This window comes from Corylus avellana, chromosome 4 (assembly GCF_965113065.1).
Source record: "Corylus avellana chromosome 4, dhCorAvel1.hap1.2, whole genome shotgun sequence".
NCBI classification, from domain to species: Eukaryota; Viridiplantae; Streptophyta; class Magnoliopsida; order Fagales; family Betulaceae; genus Corylus; species Corylus avellana.
This window is the reverse complement of record NC_142493.1, coordinates 6,250,692-6,269,526: the sequence shown is the minus strand read 5'-3', so window position 1 is coordinate 6,269,526 and position 18,835 is coordinate 6,250,692. Positions and strand designations below refer to the sequence as shown.

The window sequence follows — 18,835 nt, the reverse complement described above, 5'->3', positions numbered from 1 at the left end:
CAATCAAATTGAACATAAATTAATAATTGAACTCAAATTTATCTTGTTCAATCAAACAAGCCCAAGCTGAATTGAGAACAAATTATTAAAGTTTGCCACTTCAAATTTTTATTGAAATTCTGGCCTTTCTTTCAGTACTTGGACCACAAAGAGTGGTCAGTAGATGTTCAAAAAGCAAAATAAAATAAAGAAGGAAGATTAATTATAACGACAGAAATTAATTAGGCAGTAGATGTTCATTTCGCTCCCCAAAGAGTGGCTTCAGTCATGACACCCACCAAGTGGTTGGGAATTGGTATGCATAAACAGGACCACTTGGTTTTTTTCTTTTTTTATTGTTACCTTAAATAAGATGCGTTTAGGTTTCCATTTCCTTACAAATCATAAAACTTGCATCCCAGAAAAACATCTCTCAAAACAGAAAGAGCTTCTTCTGGTTCTCAAACAAGTAATTAGCTCTATAGTCTATATATCCCCTTGCATTAATTGCCATTTTCTACATGTATTTTTGGTTTTATCTTGTGCTGATTGATCCCATTTCCTCATTTAATGTTCTTCTAATTTTAGTTGCACTGTTTTGTTGCTATTGACATTCCTATTGTTGTTCTATTTTGAGGTCTATTTTCCATTTGCTTTTCTTTTGACATGTTTGTTTAAGCAAATAAGAGATGAGAAAATGTGTTAATTTGTGGATCTAGCAGAAAGAGAGCAGGATCAAGAAAAGAATCAAAGAGAAGATGGGGAGAGGAAAGATTGTGATCAAGAGGATTGACAACTCGACAAGCAGGCAAGTGACTTTCTCCAAGCGAAGAAATGGGTTGCTCAAGAAGGCCCGGGAGCTCTCCATCCTTTGTGATGCAGAAGTTGGACTTATTGTCTTCTCCAGCACCGGCAGGATCTATGATTTTGCTAGCTCTAGGTATTCTCTCTCTCTCTTTTCCAAAAGAATGCATTTTTTACTCGGTTATACTCAGGTTCATATTGTAAATAGGGCATAGCTAGGTTACATTATGTATAGTGATATAAAATATTATTGACTTCTTATATTTGGTGAAAATAATTAAACAAAGCTTTCCTAGCTACTTGAATGATTTTACATGTACTCTTTGTTTTGAAGAATGTGCAAGAACATATATATGTCCCGTACTCTTTGTTTTGGAAAAACGTAGGGCATTTGTCAACCGCCATATTCAATTCGTAGCTAGGTCAAGAAAAAAAATCCTTTTCGATTTGTATTTGCTTAGGAGTTGTCTTCACTTGCTGAAGTATATTTCCTTTGAAAGCTCGGTTGATTTATACAAAGTTACTCATTCATCAAAAAAAAAAAACAAAAAACCCTTTTGGATCTAATATACAGCGATACTTAATTTTTATTTTTTTCCCATTTAATCTACAGAACAACATGTTCTTCAAATCTGATTTTGTTGCCATGGCTTATATCATTTCTTTGTTGCCAAAGGTGATATATTGCAGCAATCCAGCTTAATCTACAGAGAGTAGCTTAATTTCATTGAGCTACTCTTAAACTGCCTCACACCTCATTAAAGAATATCTTCCCAATCTGTGTATATATCATATACTGCACACAATCTTAAGAGTTCTTTGCAGATTCGCTTACTGAAACCACATTGAAAGAAGAGATAGCCTCTATGATCTTCAGTACAACTTCGACAAAAAGAACAAGCACCATCACCTTTATAATCCCATTTTAACATCTTCACCTCTGTTGACAGAGAATCCCTTAAATCCAACCAAGAAACAGAGGCTTGCTTTGGAATGGCCATGGGAAACCATATAAGCTTCCACCAAGGGACTTTTGAGAGCTTCACATGGAGTTCTTCCCAAGTTTTTGCACAACTATAAAGACCCTTCTTTCAGATATTCAACACACGCTAATCCACCTCTCCAATAGGCATAAGATGGAGTTTGCTCTGTATACGAACTAGATTTTCTGACCTTGTCGGATGCCTCCCATGATACCTTTGCTTTATCTTTGATCAAATCAGTTCCTGACTATAAGTAAAACTATATATAGGTTGTGATGCAAGAAGAAAATAAATAATCGGTCTTTATTTAGGTTATCAATTTTAATTAGGTTATTAGTATTTATTTTATATTTTCAGTTAATTTTGTAATTCAATAATAGGCTTGGCCCAAAGTCAGTCAAGTTAGTGTTTTGGTTTTTGTCAGTCTATTTAAGTATTATTTTGTAACAGTTTAGAGAAAAAAAATGAAAATTTATATTTTTTGAATGAGATTCTCTTGCTAGAGATGAGACTTCAATTCTCTTTTTGAGGTGAAAGTATTCTTTTCTTTGGTGGTGAGACTCTTACCAAAGTCCATTGTTGTCAGGTGACGCCGGGCAGAACTAGGATTATTCTAACAGCGTATAATAGCAGCAGAAACTAAGAATTGAAGATAGAATATGGAACTCATGAAGAAAGAAAATAACAAATAGGGAAGAGAAAATTCCTAAGTGCTCTAAATAAGCAAACAGAGAAATAACTTTGAAAGACTTAAATTTAATTGATAGTATAAACTGAATTGAAAAACAACAAAGACTAGATGCCTTTATATATGTTAGGCACCTCCTAAATTAACAAGGAAAATGAAAACAAATCCTAATAGAAAAAGGAAAACAAATCCTAATAGAAAAGGAAAAACCCAATCCTTATTGAAAAATAAAATCTAAAACACACATACATAATTAAAATAACAATTTTTTAAAATTCCTCCTGCATCATCAAGTGAGACTCTATCCAACATGAAATCTATCTTTATTTTCTATTATTTTCTTTCCGTCCGGTGTCAGTTTATCCCATTTCGCACATCCAAATCTTCTTCTTGTTCTAATTCATTTTAAATGAGAAATACAATTTCATCCCTATAAAAAAAAAAAAAAAGAAGAAGAAAAAAGGTAATCTTTCATATATAATACAATGAAAGGCATGCAAATTTATAATAGTGATGGTGGTGAAAAAATAAAATGCACCATACTTTCTCTGTCACAGAGAATTTAAAATAGTTCATTAATACATATCCTATTTTAGATATCCCAGAATAATGTTTATGCTCAAAAAATCAAATGCCTTTTATTTATTTTCCTAAAATTACGTTTTATTATTGCATTAACTATAAACGGTCATGTAGTGATAAAAAATAGTACCTACTCTTCCACCTTCAAGTGACCAAAAAAAAAAAAAAAGGAGACAAATTAAGGATAAAATTGAAACCCTACAATAAGGCAAGCTAGTGAACAGTTTTTTTTTCTTCTTAAAACTTGTGCTTTTGATAAGTGGACTATTTTTGTAGGACACAGAGTATTATATATATGTGCTTATTGTAAGGTTGTTCACAATAAGAGGAAAACGAAATTAACTTTTTTGCTAAGTTATTATATGTGCATGTAAAAACCCAAAGAATTGAAATATTTATTGTGTTTTCTCATTAATTGCCACATGTGATGTAAGAGCCTACTATAAAGAAAGAAAGTAAAAAGCATTCATTATTGTTTCTTAAAAGCAATTGCTTTTCATAACTATACCATTTTTACAAGACAGGACGTGTTATTTATGCCTACCAGAATGAAGAAGACCTGAAATTAACATCTTTGTTCAAATACCAGAATGATACTTTTTCCTTTTAGAATTAACTTAAAATAGAAGTTATTTTGATGCTTGATTAATATGTACAATTATATTTCTGTTTTTCAGATTATTTCCTTTTCCTATTTTACATTTAATTGTAAGCTTTCGATTGCTAATATGTTCTTTAGATTGCTGTTATATTTCCTGTGCTAAGTTAATGAGGCTACGTACGTGTATTATCAGCATGAAATCTGTTATTGAAAGATATAACAAGTTAAAAGAGCAACACCATCAGCTGATGGATCCTGCTTCAGAAGTCAAGGTAGACATTCCAGAAGCAATTACATTTTTAATCCAAAAAAATGTGAATTCTCACAAAGTTTGAGCAATGAATTAATTAATGTGTTGCGCATGCTCTAAACACTTATCTAGCAAACGAAGGATATAAGAAAATAAACCCCATACATTTGCTATATATGTGCAATAAATTCATTATAGTTAAATAGATTCAAACTTTACTTTTTTTTTTTTTTTTTTTTTTTTTTTCTTTTTTTTTTTAAACTGAGAATAATCAGACCAAAATGAAAAACACCTAAAAGAATGATTACTAAAAAATTAAAATAAAATAAAACAAAAACCAAACTCAAAAAATATGAACTCATTGTAAATATGAGATACAACCCTGTATGCTAAGGATGAATGATAGAATCGATTAAATCATTCCTAAGTACGAAAAAAAAAAAAAAAAACAACACTTACAGTATCATGACCAACGTTAGTTTTTTTAGCCAAAACTTCTTGTAGATGACTTGATGTTTGCCTCTACTGAGGCTAGTGAGAGCAATCAATTTGACTAATTTATCACTAATAAATTTGGGCTATTGTGCTCAGGCAATGACTTGGCTAAAACATTTTTTTAGGTATTCCTAGAAAAATAATTCCCAAATGATTGTTTCGGATCTAAGTTTAAAACAAGTGTTCCAATTGACCATCAATGCCTTAAAAGTGTCAGAGGAACAAAGCTAGATGTAGGTTGTGACCTAGCAGGAGAGTTGGTCATTTTCCCTTATCCATTGGGACTTGAAAATTCTTGATTTACTCATTTTTACCTTTAGCAGTACATGCATAGTTCTAACCTTTTTTCTGTTATCCTTTATACTTGCTAGTTTTGGCAAACGGAGGCAGCAAGCTTGAGACAACAACTGCAGTAGGTGCAAGAATACAACAGGTAGAATAATTTAAGGCCTCGTTTGGTCTACAAAATGAGTATTCCATTAGAAAAATGAATAATTATTATAGGGAATAAAGGATGTTGAAATGAAATAATTACCTCTATTTTGTAGTTTAGTTGCAACTCATATTTCATAATTAATTAGAATTGAACATAATAAAATTTCGTGTGATATGCACAGACACCTAATGGGCCAAGATCTTTCTGGCTTGAGTCTCAAAGATCTACAAAATTTTGAAAACATATTGGAAATGAGTTTGAAGGGTATCCGCATGAGAAAGGTTTGAACTCCTGGCACTTGGTCAAATTTCCATCCAATTGTATTTGAGATCCCACCTATATGTGTACAACACACGCATTAAACCTTACACTTTTCCATTTTCTCTTGTAGGAACAAATTTTCACTGAAGAAATAAAAGAACTAAACCAGAAGGTATGGCTAGAGGATTGGCTCAATTTCTCCATATTTTCTTTTGGGACTAATTCCACGTTCATCACTTAACTTTCATGAACTTCATTGCAGGGAAACTATGCCCATCAAGAAAACCTTGAACTGCATAAGAAGGTAGACCTCTTTCGTAAAGAAAAGGCAGAGTTGCAAAAGAAGGTATTTGAAAGAAACTAATTATGTATAAGTTAAGAAGAAAAAAAATAACCATTCCATTGTTAAATCTTCCTCTTTTTTTTTTTTTTTTTTTTTTTGTGTGTGTGTGTGTTTTTATATGTTCATATAAGAGTATTCCTAGCAGACTCCCTATAAGGGAGTCTGTTCCATAAGTTTAGAAAATATGTCCAAAAAATCGAAAAAAAGTCCCACGGCAGAGTCCCTAAATGAACCCTAAACATTAGGATTACTACAGTGGAATCCAATATTTTGGGTTCTACTATTGCAATCCTTATGATTATTAAAAAAAAAAAAAAATTCTCTCTCCTATCTCCTCTCTTCTCTCATGAGTCATGTCTCACCATTCTCTATCATCTCTCCTCTCATATATATAATATAATTAAAAAAAAACAAATATTTTAATGATATAGGAAATAATTATGGGAAGCTATTGGGACGTATTTTGATATAGGGAAGCAAAAACTAGTTTGAATCCTTAAATGTAAGGAAAATGACAAGGAAACTGCTGAGAATGCTTTAAAAACTTAATTAAGCAGTCATGCATAAATCCATTGTAATCATCTTCCAATTGGAGAAAAATAGGGTTTTTGTAATGGCTAAACCTGAACATAAGCTTTGGCTCTCAGGCTTACGAAGAAAGAGAAGAAAATGAAGCAAGAATAAGTTCACATCCTCTACACACTATCAGCAATGGATATGATATTCATGCAGCCATCCAACTCCAGCTAAGCCAACCTCAGCCTCAAAACAATGAAGCACAAGCAAAAGCACCAAAATTGGGGTATCTTTGTCAAACTTCTTATATACCATACAACTTTATTGTGTATTGATGCATCCTATTTATACTAATCCTATTAATATCTCATGAACCTCTGCAACAGACTACAATTGCAACAATGAAGCCATGGTCAACCATTGCAACATACTACAATTCCATCATTATCCCATCAACAACTTGCCCCAGTGGAGAACTAAGCTTCTAGAAATAAATTCTTATATTTCAACTACATTCAGCCGAATGACATTCGGATTTGGTATGGAATGTTTTATGAAGAAAATTAAAAAAAAAAAAAAAAAAAGAAAAAAAAAAGAAAAAAAAAAGAAAAAGAAAAAAGAAAGTCTAATGTGATCCTTTCTATGTTAATTTGCACAATAAAGCATTATATGTCCCAACTGCTTGTTGGCTGTAGAAATAATTAGAATATTCAACCAATCTTTGCTTTATGAAGAAAAGATTGAAACTTTTACCAAAGATTGAAATATTTTTGGGACAGATTTGAGTTTTTGCAAAACAAGGGATAACGAAAAGGGGCTGAACATTAGTCTATTCTAATTAATTTTTTGACTTGTCCAATTAATTTTATACCTTTATATCTCTCAATTAAGCATAAGTCATAGCCTTACACTTGTCTAACATACACCCAACTAGCTAGCTAGATAACATGTTAGAAAAATACCAAAAATGATACAATTAATAAGTTCATTTTTTTTCATTTTTGAAAATATTTATTTTCTTGTTTTGGTAAGCATTGTATATTCGAATTTCACCATATTTTTGGCGGAATCTATATTTTTATCCACATTTTGATTTTATGCACAAATTTGTGCGCTTAATTCTTCATTCCAAGTGGAATAAGAATTTCAGTATTCTTAGAGTGATTCTATGTTTTCTTTGGGGCGGCTAGATTTTCTCTTCTTTTGTTAGATTTTCTCTCTTCTTGAATACTTTTCACCTTCAATCTTCAATTTCTGCTTACTATCAGACTTAGTCAAAACAATCCTAATTTTTCTAGGTGTTAGTAAGTGAGAGAAGTGTGTGGTAGACTTAAGGAGAGATGTTTCAAGCATGGGCTAGGTCAAAGTTCTTTTTTTTTTTTTTTTTTTTTTTTTTTTTGTGTGTGTGTGTGTATGTTCATGCTGGTGTGTAAAGATTTTAAAATTTGCGCTAATGTGTCAATGACGTGGCAGTCTGGCGTGCCATATGTCTAAGTTTCTTGGGTAGTTGGTCTTGTCAAGTGTCTTTATTTAATTTTACATGACTTGCTGTAATTATCACATGTCATTTAGCACCGTCAAAAATTAACAAGAAGGGAACATAGAGAGTTATTGAGGAATACTACACTTACTCCCATTTTTTTTACACAATTTTTCTACATCCATATGTAGCTTTTAAAACTATCATTGGATTAAAATTCAATAAAGATTATTTGTATAGATAAGATCGTTTATCTATTAACAGCTGTATATCCTAAGATATCTGAGTTATCCTTGTTGCTGAGACTTGTGTGTCCTAAGTTAGTCTCGGACTTAACGGTCTCGGCTTAAAGAGTCTCGGATGTCATGTGTCTCGGATCTGTAGGTCTCGGATCTGTAGGTCTCGAATCTGTAGGTCTCAGAAGTTAGGGTTTCTGGCCTGGTTACCTAGAACCTTACTGGGCTTGGACCTTTCCATGCTTAGACTGAGCCTGAGGATTGCCGGGCATTTAATGGGCTGATTTATGACTCTACAAAAACCACTTATATATGGATGTAGAAAGATGTGTAAAGAAATAGAAGTAAGTATAGCATTCCTCAATAACTTTCTATGTTGCTTTCTTATTCATTTTTAACGGCGCTAAATGACATGTGAATATGTGATCATTACACCTAGTCATGTAAAATTAATGAAGACACTTGTCAAGACCAACTAGCCAGAAAACTTAGACATACGTTGCGCACACCAAGACTGCCATGTCATTGACACATTAGCCCAAATTTTAAAATATTTACACGCCACATTAGCCCATGCTTGAAACATCTCTCCTCCTTAGGTCTACAACATACTTGTCTCACTTACTAACACCTAGCTAGCAAAATTAGGAATATTGTTTTGACTAGATAGTAAGCAGAAATTGAAGATTGATGAAGGTGAAAAGTTAATTGAAGAAGAGAGAAAATCTAACATGATAATATGTGAAACCTTAGGCTTAGGGACTACTTGAGCATTTTTCAAGATAATTAGTAATTATCGTTTTCCTTGGTAAGATTAATATCTACCCTAGCTAGCCTCCAACATAGTAGGGAATATTTGACTAATTAAGGCCATATTCAACTACATTTAGGTATGTAGGAATGAAAAATTATGCAACAGTACTGAACATCAGTAAACCTACTCAATGAGAACAAATAAAAATAAAAGTAAAAAAATAAAAAGACATTAACAAAAACTAATCTGTACGGCAAGCAAAAACATGTGTTGGGTGCCTCTATCATGCTAGGATAATCCATCTCATAGTAAATGAACCCAACTTTATGGTTATAATTAATGCTAAAATCTCCACAACTCCATTCATGCATGGCTTGTTGGTCTTCCATAAAACAGTCCATGAATAGTTGCATGAGTTGCCCATGCATGGTTATGAGCTTAAGTACTCCACGAGCAATGAAGTACATCATGGTGGGTATTTAGTAAGTGAAGTTTCCTCTAAAATAACAGTCACGTAAATTCATTATTTCTTACCTTTGGATACCCAATTTAATTAATCCTTTGATTATTCTCGTACGTATGAAATCTCATATGATAAATAATAATTGATCAAAAGATGCATACATGTAAAAATATGCCCAATGTTTCTGATGCAAAGAAACAACTTTATTTAATAAAACTAAAATATCATTAAAAAATAAAAATAAAAATAAAAAAATAAAAAAATAAACTAATTGTAAATTGGTAGTCGGATAGTGCATATATGCGTGATAGGATATTGACATGGTATATATATAACATTACTCAGAAAACATTAGTAGCGGCTATATTCACTTATATGCAAGGGAGATACATGATATATAAATTTTCCACTACTATAGAGTAAATTAAAAATAAAAAACAAAAAAAGGAAATAAACTCAACAATAAATACCTTATTATATCATATAACATATATATATATAGAACTCATTTTATAAGCATTAATATTATCTTGTAATGATCTATTTTTTTAGGTCCATTTATCGATTCTTTAGTATGAGGTTAAATGAATCACCTAATATCTCATTTTTATAAGCATTCATCTTAATTTATATAACTAAATTGATTTTATAGGATTTTATTAGTTGAGGGTAAAGTTCTGATCTAATATATTAATATATTACTGTATAAGCATTCATCTTTACAAGATTCTAGCACCAAACTTTTTTGTGGTCCACTCTCTTTATATCTAAAGAAGAGATGACATGCATATATATATAACTAAGTCTCATGAAAGAAACAATTGGAAACTTTAATATGTTCATATTATCCTAAAGAAACAAGGTTTAACAATTACTGGACAAAGCATTGAAGATTCCCTAGTTTAGGGCTCCAAGTGTCCGATTAGGCTAAAAGCATTATGTAATTAAAAATTATGTTCATTTTATAAGTATTTATCTCGACATAATTAGAGCTACTATATCTTCTCCTTTTCTTTTGTGGTCCACACTTTATATGAATAGGTAATGTATAACTAACTACCCTGTCTGTAACGCTCCACAAGATAATTATATTATCCCCTAGCTCGGGGCGTTACATGCATGTGACAAACAATGTGAAACTCCAATAAACTACAAAATTAGAGTGGAAGTGGTGCCCAACTGCATACAAGAGAAAATGAGAGGATAATTTCCATTAATTAACCTAAAAGCTTGATTAATTAGAGCTGCTCTATCTCCAGAATTTGTTGTTCCTACTACCATTTCAAGCTAGCTAAATAGTAAACACTTTGGCATGTGCATCTTAATTAAACCTTTTTTTTTTTCTTTTTTCTTTTTTCTTTTTTTTTTTTTTTAATTTTCGAAGTCTATATTTATATAAATAGTGCAATAAAAGTAACAAAAATGCAAAAGAAAGAAAGACAGACAACAGAGGCAGGAAGCTGGATTCATGGAGAGAGCGACTGTGGGGACCGGTGGAGACAATGAGAGGGGAATATTTAGAAAGAGTAAAAAATAGAAAACATATATACCTCCACTGGGAAGTATACTCCTCAGTACGTACCGTACCCCATCGACTTTCCTTGTTTAGTTTATATACAAGCAATAATACAAGAAATATAGCAATAATAAAATACGAATAAATTAAATTTCTAGACTACCATAATTAATATAGTGTGCATGATGCTGCATTGAAACTTCCAACTTCCAACTTCCAAATCGTTTATTGTATTCCTCTAGATCGGTTAAAACTTAAAGAGACATCAGTGCAAAGAAAACAAATTAAGCAGAGTGGGGGAGGGAGTTAGGACTCCCTACTCCCCGGCCACCTCCTTTTCTCTTCTCTTTCTGCTTTTCTTTTTCAGCGGCATGCGTGTTAATGGTTCTCAGAGTGCTTTCTAGCGGTGTGTTACTGATCCACCGTAACGCTTGGAACGCATGAAGGTGTATTGGGTTTTTGTTATTTTTAAATAAGAAAGTCTTCTCTCTAGATCTGCTTTTAACAACAATTTATGAGATGAAGTTTTAGTCTTTTTTTTAAGGTTTTGTTTTCACGAATCCTTGAGAATAATGGAATTAATTTCCAATCGATCTTTTGTTTTTTTATGGTTCCTTTCTAGGAGCAAACCATCAACATATGACGAATGAATTATCAGGTATGAAAAAGAATTGTCATGATAGTAGAGGTAGCGAAGGAGATTGTATTTTGATAAAGTACTAGTAGCAGAGATGAAAACACTAGGAAATTAATGACCTGGCAATCAATAGAGACGTGATTCATCGAAATTTGTTGTAGATCTGAAGTTAATTGAGGCAGGGGCATTTTATAAATATTGTCTTGTAATTGGCCAAGAGACTATTGTGTTTGTTATATATAATGTTTGGATTGTGAAGATTCCAAATTGTATTTTGGGTATTGTACGGAACATTTTGTCATATTTGATTGTTATTTAATGAAGAGATAACTCGTTAATAAAAAATTAAAAAAATAAATTAAAAAAAATTTCAACTTCCCAGAGAACGGAAAAGCAAAAAAGTAGGCTTAATTAGGTGCCAAAGAAAAAATTACATGCTATGATATTGTTTTTTAAGGAGTTTAGATTTAATTTCAAGAGTTCTATAAGAAAAATGAGAAAATAAAATTAAATATGAATGAAAATAAAATACTAATTGCCTCCACTGCTAAACCCTGCAGATTTTTCTATGAGATCTCATCACAAATCCATTTTTTTCGTTAATCTAAATCACTAAAAAAATTTCAAAAATATATTTTATAAAATCCAAGAAAAGAACAAATCAAACTTGGACCGCAAAATCCGTAAACAACTAAAGAAAAACAAAAGCTTGGATTTTTTTTAGAGCTAGTGAAGGTTCTATATGAAGTATTTAATTAAACTAGCAAAAGAGTTAAACACATACGCGTGTCCAAACTTCTGTTCATGAGGTCGACAGGAGAGCATTACTCTTTTTGGATGGGCTGACTTACTATTGTCAGTTTTAGTGTCTTGGTTTACCGCTTGTGGCCCTTTTTTTGAGAAATAAGCTATCTTGATGTAAATAATATAAATTTTTTAATGATAATGTCCTTTATATATATAATTTAAAGCTCTTTTCGATGCTCTTGTACATTGTGATTTGAGATAGGTTTGTGGTTTCAAAAAGAAAAAAAAAAAAAAAAAAAAAAAAAAAAAACGAAAAAGAAAGATTTCATATATACTTGAAAAATTCAGATATTTTTCACTATATTTGTTAAATATATTGGATAATATATTAGAAGCGGAAGAAAGAGAGAGAGAAGAGAGAGAGCAGAAGCATATAGGACTACATCTCTTCTATTATGATTGTGTTGATAATGAATACAAATGCCTCAATTTATAAAGAGGCAAGTAACCTACTAGACTAATTAAGGAAATGTAAATCTAGTAGACTAAGGAAAGGTAAACCTAGTAGACTAATAATACCTAAGAAAGTAAATAACAAGTAAATAACCCTAACATAATATTCTTAACATCCCTTCTCAAACTCAATGTGTAAACTTGAGTTTGAGTAAAAGAAAAGGGAAAGAAAAATGAATTCGCCGAAAAAGTCGCTGAAGGTGGCCGGAAGCGGTGCACGGAGGCTAGCGGGGGCAAAACCTGGTTCTAACCCGTTGGGTTGAAAATCTTGGATCCGAGTGATTTCTCAAATACTTCAATATCCCCCATCAACCCGGTTTTGGATCGGGTTGGAGATGCCTTAGATGGATCTGCTTGGTCGAGTTGACGGATCGGATTGCTAGATCTGTGGATCTGAGTCTAACCCGAGTCTAACCCACTGGATCGGGTCGACCCGCTTAGTCGAGTTGACAGATCAGATTGCCAAATCTGTGGATCTAGGTCTGGGTCTAACCTAGTGGACAGGGTCGACTGTTTTGGATCGGGTTGAAAGTGCTGACGTGGCAGAGGTGTTCCTGGAGGGCCGATGGCAGCGAATCTTCCACAAATCTATAGATCTGTGCCTCACAAGCTAGAATCTAGGATTAATTTTTCCAGATGAGGCTACGATGAAGGCGTGGAAAAGATTTTGAGCGAATGATTGCTTGGCGGCACACGGACAAACGGAAAAGGGAGGTCACCGAAGGGAGCGCTGAAAAACATCAAAGACGTTTATTGGAGGCCATAGAAAAGTGGCTCTGATACCATGTTAAATATATTGGATAATATATTAGAAGCGGAAGAAAGAGAGAGAGAAGAGAGAAAGCGGAAGCATATAGGACTACATCTCTTCTATTATGATTGTGTTGATAATGCATACAAAGGCCTCAATTTATAGAGAGACAAGTAACTTAATAGACTAAGGAAAGGTAAACCTAGTAGACTAATAATACTTAAGAAAGTAAATAACAAGTAAATAACGCTAACATAATATTCTTAACAATATTAAGCCGGAGCATTATAACATGACATTGCTTTCATTAGTTGTCCAATGAAATACGACTTAGGGTACATGATCATACTTTATTTAATTTCCCAGTGGGATATAATGTGAGCCATAAATCAACTCCAATGGTGCTTCATCAGCTAAGTTGCAGGCTTTCAGCAGTAATACATCAACTGCATCATAATCCTTCAACAATAGCACATTTGCTAGGTCGAAGGCCTTTGTTGGTATCATCGAGCTTGAAAATATAAACTAAACTTCAAAATATACCTAGGGAGAGGTGAATAGGTGTCTAACAAAAATTAATTCTTAATTAAAAATAAGTAGCATGCAACAATCAATTCATCAAAATATGTAAAGCAGTAAATTACAGTGTCACAAATATTTTGGTAAAAAAGAAGAAACCTTTAAAAAGCTCTCTAAAAATAAAAATTCTACAGGGCAGCCAAATTAACCCAACAAATCATTAAAAGACAAACCATGTTATAGACACAAAGACACTCTTACAACGTCCCTTTGCAACTCTTAGGCTTTGTAAGATCAACAATCTTCTCGCTTGTCTTCTAGTTCGACAATCTTCTTGAAGTGATTCTCCTTTATCAGATCCTCCGATATACTTTTTATCGTTGTTGAACAAATTGGCTTCTCAAACACAGCAACTCTCTAAGAGAAAATAGCTCTAAAGCTCTGAATACTGATATTCCTCTCTTAGTACAATATGAAATTTTACCTCTCAATTACCTGGAAAAATCGTGCTCTATAACGTCATATATATAGGCAACTGAGAATTAGGTTTCCTAGCTGAAAAAGGTAACCCTAATATGGAAAAACTGAGACAGTATTCAGACGTCTGAAGGCCTGATTCGAACACATCTAGGATTATACAAAAATCCAAGCTGAAGGTTGAAAACCCTATTATGAAAAATCCGCAGTAGCTAGCGTTGCATGTGACAAACAATGTGAAACTCCAATAAACAACAAAACTAGTGTGGAAGTGGTGCCCAACGATTCATAAAAAAAAAAAAAAATTTTAAAAATGTGGTGCCCAACTGCATACAAGAGAAAATGAGAGGATAACGTCCATTAATTAATTAAAGCTTGATTAATTTGGCATCTGCATCTTAAACCTTTTTTATCTTTTTGTTTTTTTTAATAATTTTCGAAGTCTTTATTTATATGAATAGTGCAATAAAAATAATAAAAATTAAAAATTAAAAAGAAAGAAAGAAAGACAACAGAGGCAGCTGGCAGCTGGGTTCATGGAGAGAGCGACTGTGGGACTGGGGACCGGTGGAGACAATTAGAGGGGAATATTTAGAAAGAGTAAAAAATAGAAAACAAATATACCTCCACTGGGAAGTGTACTCCTCAGTACGTAACGTACTCCATCGACTTTCTTCATTTAGTTTACATACAAGCAACAATACAAGAAATATAGCAATTATAAAATAAGAATAAATTTCTAGACGACCATATATAATTAATGTTGATACCAAATATATCCTAAAGCCCAAACCAAAAGGCCCACTTTGAAGGGGAGGCCACCCAGACAATTGGGCTCTAAAACTCAAAGCTCACAAAGTCCAAATACAATCACTCAATTGTATCCAATCTACAATTGAATGTGCAGTACAACCACGTGCCCCAATCATCAAGGATATGATCACTCATCTAAACAACTCAATCTGGGAGTTATAACCCAAATCATAGAATAACCAACTGAGTATTTCCCAAAAAGAGTCTGGGTACCTAAAATCCTATCCACATGAATCACTGATGCTATCTCAAGGGATAATCTACAATTTCAAACACTCCCACAAATCAAGGGAGTCAAGTGGGAGTTTCACTAGAATCCACCTACCTACAGCCTCTATAAAAGGAGGAGCCACCCATGGCATAGATACGTACTCTCTACTCTTACTTTTACTATTCTCATTTATTATTATTATTCACTATTTATTATTTGTTACTCTTATCATAATCAAATTTTCACTTAGGCATTGGAGGTAGCACGACCGCCACACCCGCCACCTCGTGGTCTATCACTACTGATCATTTCTCTTTCTTAGCAAGCTCTTGAATCAAGTTGCTACTAGGGTTAATAACTATCTCAACAATTAATATAGTGTGCATGATGCTGCATTGAAACTTCCAACTTCCAAATCGTTTATTGTATTCCTCTAGATCGGTCAAACCTGAGAGAGAGAGAGAAGCGCATAGAAAGCATAGCAGAGTTAGGGGACGGAGTTACGTACAACTCTCTCCTTCAGCTTTCCATTCCCCGGCTCCACCATAGATTGACCGTGGCACGTGTACGTGTTAATGGTCCTTGGGGTGCTTTCTAGCGGTGCGTGACTGTTTGGCGGTAGCGCGTGGAACGCAAGAGGGTGTATTGGGGTTTTTGTTGTTTTTCTATTGTTATTGTATTTTCGTTGTTTTTAAATAAGAATGTCTTCTCTCTAGATCTGCTCAACAACAATCTAGTTATCATGCATAAAAAAGAATTGTCACAATAGTAGAGGTAGTGAAGGAGATTGCATTTGATAAAGTACTAGCAACGAAAATTAAAAAGTTAAGAAATCAATGATCTGGTAGCGGATAGAGACATGATTAGTCGGAAGTTACTGTAGATTTGAAATTGACTGGGATGGTAGCATTTCATAGATATTATCTTGTAATAGCTTGAGAGACTATTGTGTTTGTCATAGATAATGTTTGGGTTGTGAAGATTTCAAATTGTATCTTTGGCATTGTATACAACATTTTGTCCAATTTTATTGTTATATCAATGAAGAGAAACCTCCTTAAAAAAAACACACACACAGAAACAAAATAAAAAACTTCCAACTTCCTGGAGAACGGAAAAGCAAAAAATATAAATTTTTTTGGAAGGGCTAACTTACTATAGTCAGTTTTAGTGTCTTGGTTTACTGCTTGTGGCCGTTTTTGAGAAATAAGCTATCTTCATGTAAATAATATAAATTTTTAATGACAATGTCCTTTATGTATATGATTTATTGTTCTTTTAGATGCTGTTTAAACATTATGATTTGAGGTAGGTTTGTGGTTTCAAAAAGAAAAAAGAAAAGAAAGATTTTATACTTTACAATTTCTATTATATATGTATATTGCATGAATAGTAGTGCTACTTGAAAAATTCAGATATTTTTCACTATTTGGCTTATATTAAGCGGGGGCGTTATAACATGATATTGCTTTCATTAATTGTCCGATGAAATACGACTTAGGGTACATGATCGTACTCTATTTAATTTCCCAGTGGGATATAATGTGAGCCATAAATCAACTCCAGTGGTGCTTCATCAGCTAAGTTGCAGACTTGCAGCAGTAATACATCAGCTGCATCATAGTCCTTCAACAGCACTTTCGCTAGGTCGAAGGCTTTTGTTGGTATCATCGAGCTTAAAAGTATAAACTAAACTCCAAAATACACCAAGAGAGAGAGTGAATAGGTGTTTAACAAAAATTAATGCGGAAACAAAAATAAGAAGCATGCAACAATCAATTATCAAAATATATAAAACAGTAAATCACAGAGGCACATATATTTTGGTGACAAAGAGAAAATCTTTTAGAAAACTCTCTAAAAGTAAAACTTCTTTGGAGCAGCCAAATTAACCAAAGAAATCATTAAAAGAAAAACCATGTTACTGACACAAAGCCACTTACAACGTCCCTTTGCAACTCCTAGGCTTTGTAAGATCAACAATCTTCTCACTTGTCTCCTAGTTCAACAATTTTCTTGAAGAGATTCTCCTTTATCGGATTCTCAAATAGACTTCTTATCATTGATGAATAAATTGGCTTCTCAAACACTGTCATTGATGAACAAATTGGCTTCTCAAACACAGCTATAGTACCGTAAGAGAAAATAGCAATGAAGCTCGATTTGAATACTGATATTCCTCTCTTAAGTTCTTAGTACAATATGAAATTTTGCCTCTCAGTTGCCTGGAAAAATCGTGCTCTATAGAGTCCTATATATAGGCAACTGAGAATTAAGTTTTCTAATTGAAAAAGGTAACCCTAATATGGAAAAATCGAGGTAGCGTTCGGACATCTGAAGGTCTCATTTGAACGCATATAGGGTTATACAGAAATCCAAGCTGAAGTTGGAAAACCCTACTAAGGAAAATCAACAGTAGCGTTCAGACAGTAGACGGTCTCGTTCGAACGGAACTAGGGTTTTATAGAAATCCAAGCTGAAGTTTAAAGAAAAAAAAAATACCTAATGCGGCAACATTCGGATGCGGCTAGATTAAACTTCTTCTCTGACACCTCTTGTCTGAACGCTCAGCCAACGACCTTGCAAATAAAGCTCCTTGGATTCACTAGGTCAACTACCGTTCGAACGGCCATCCGAACACCCAGAGAACAAAGCTCTCGGGTTTCACTATTGATTGCATCCATTCGGACATTCAATCAAACGCCCACTAAACATTATGCTGAGAAGAAATTACGCTTTGGAACACTTAATTAGCCAACCTAAAAACTAATAGAGCTGGATTATAATCTTCCAACGGGCTTAAGGTCGTGCAATAGCAATCCTTAAGCATTTTTGGTACCATTTAGCAGGGTTGAGGTCCTCTAATGGCCTTATGGCCGTGCAACAATAATCATTTAATAATAATGTATGTCGGTTCAGCGTCAACTTTCATTTGTTGACTGTATCCTTGTGGGGACTATTTCATTGGTCTTGTGTAGCACTTGTGTCGGTGGACCTAAAAAAAGTAGGCCCTAACACACCCATCACTTTCCTTCAATAATTCAATTAAAAAATCCGTTATTACGTTTTAAGTAATGCTATTTAGTATTCTCATACGATTGTTATATAATTATGATGATATAGAAATAAAAATTAACTTTTAGATAAATAAGGGCTTATAAAAATAAAATTAATGTTAGATTTTTACGGTCACATTATCATAATTGTATGACAGTCGTATGAGTCCACTAAATATTATTTTTCATTATATTTTAAGGACCGAGGTTTGAAAACAAGAATATGAATATTCTATGTAAGTTAAACCAATAAATATGATTATTCAACTAAAGGCTCATTTTTAAAAAAATAAATTTAACTCGATTAATGAAACAATGGAATCTTGAGCATTTGGACAATATCTTTGTAAATATTCCTGCTTTAGACATGTGGAATGTGGAGAGACACTAGTTTAGTCGATATGATAAGAGGTGTTAGCATCCTATAAGTCTAGAGAAATAATTTATGGCATGCAAATTAATAATAATAATAATAATAATAATGATAATGATAATGATAATAAAATTTACATCTTAAAAGTACCCTTAAGCAAAAATGGTAGGACGGGATGACTAACTTTGACTACTTTATTTGGGCATGATCATAGTAGTATCTGATCGCTAAAAACTCTGCATTCAGAACGGGCCTAGACGGCAAGAATTGCAGGTGTTCCCTCAAGACTAATTGAGTCATAGCCTAATCCATGACCCCACCAAGACATTAGTAATTCTCAAGACAATTAAT

General features: G+C 33.1%; 1 pseudogene; it reads left to right on the top strand.

Moving 5' to 3' along the window:
* The first annotated feature begins 267 nt into the window (after positions 1-267).
* On the top strand, positions 268-6,343 carry LOC132177937 (MADS-box transcription factor 23-like; annotated as a pseudogene).
* Positions 6,344-18,835: the final 12,492 nt, after the last annotated feature.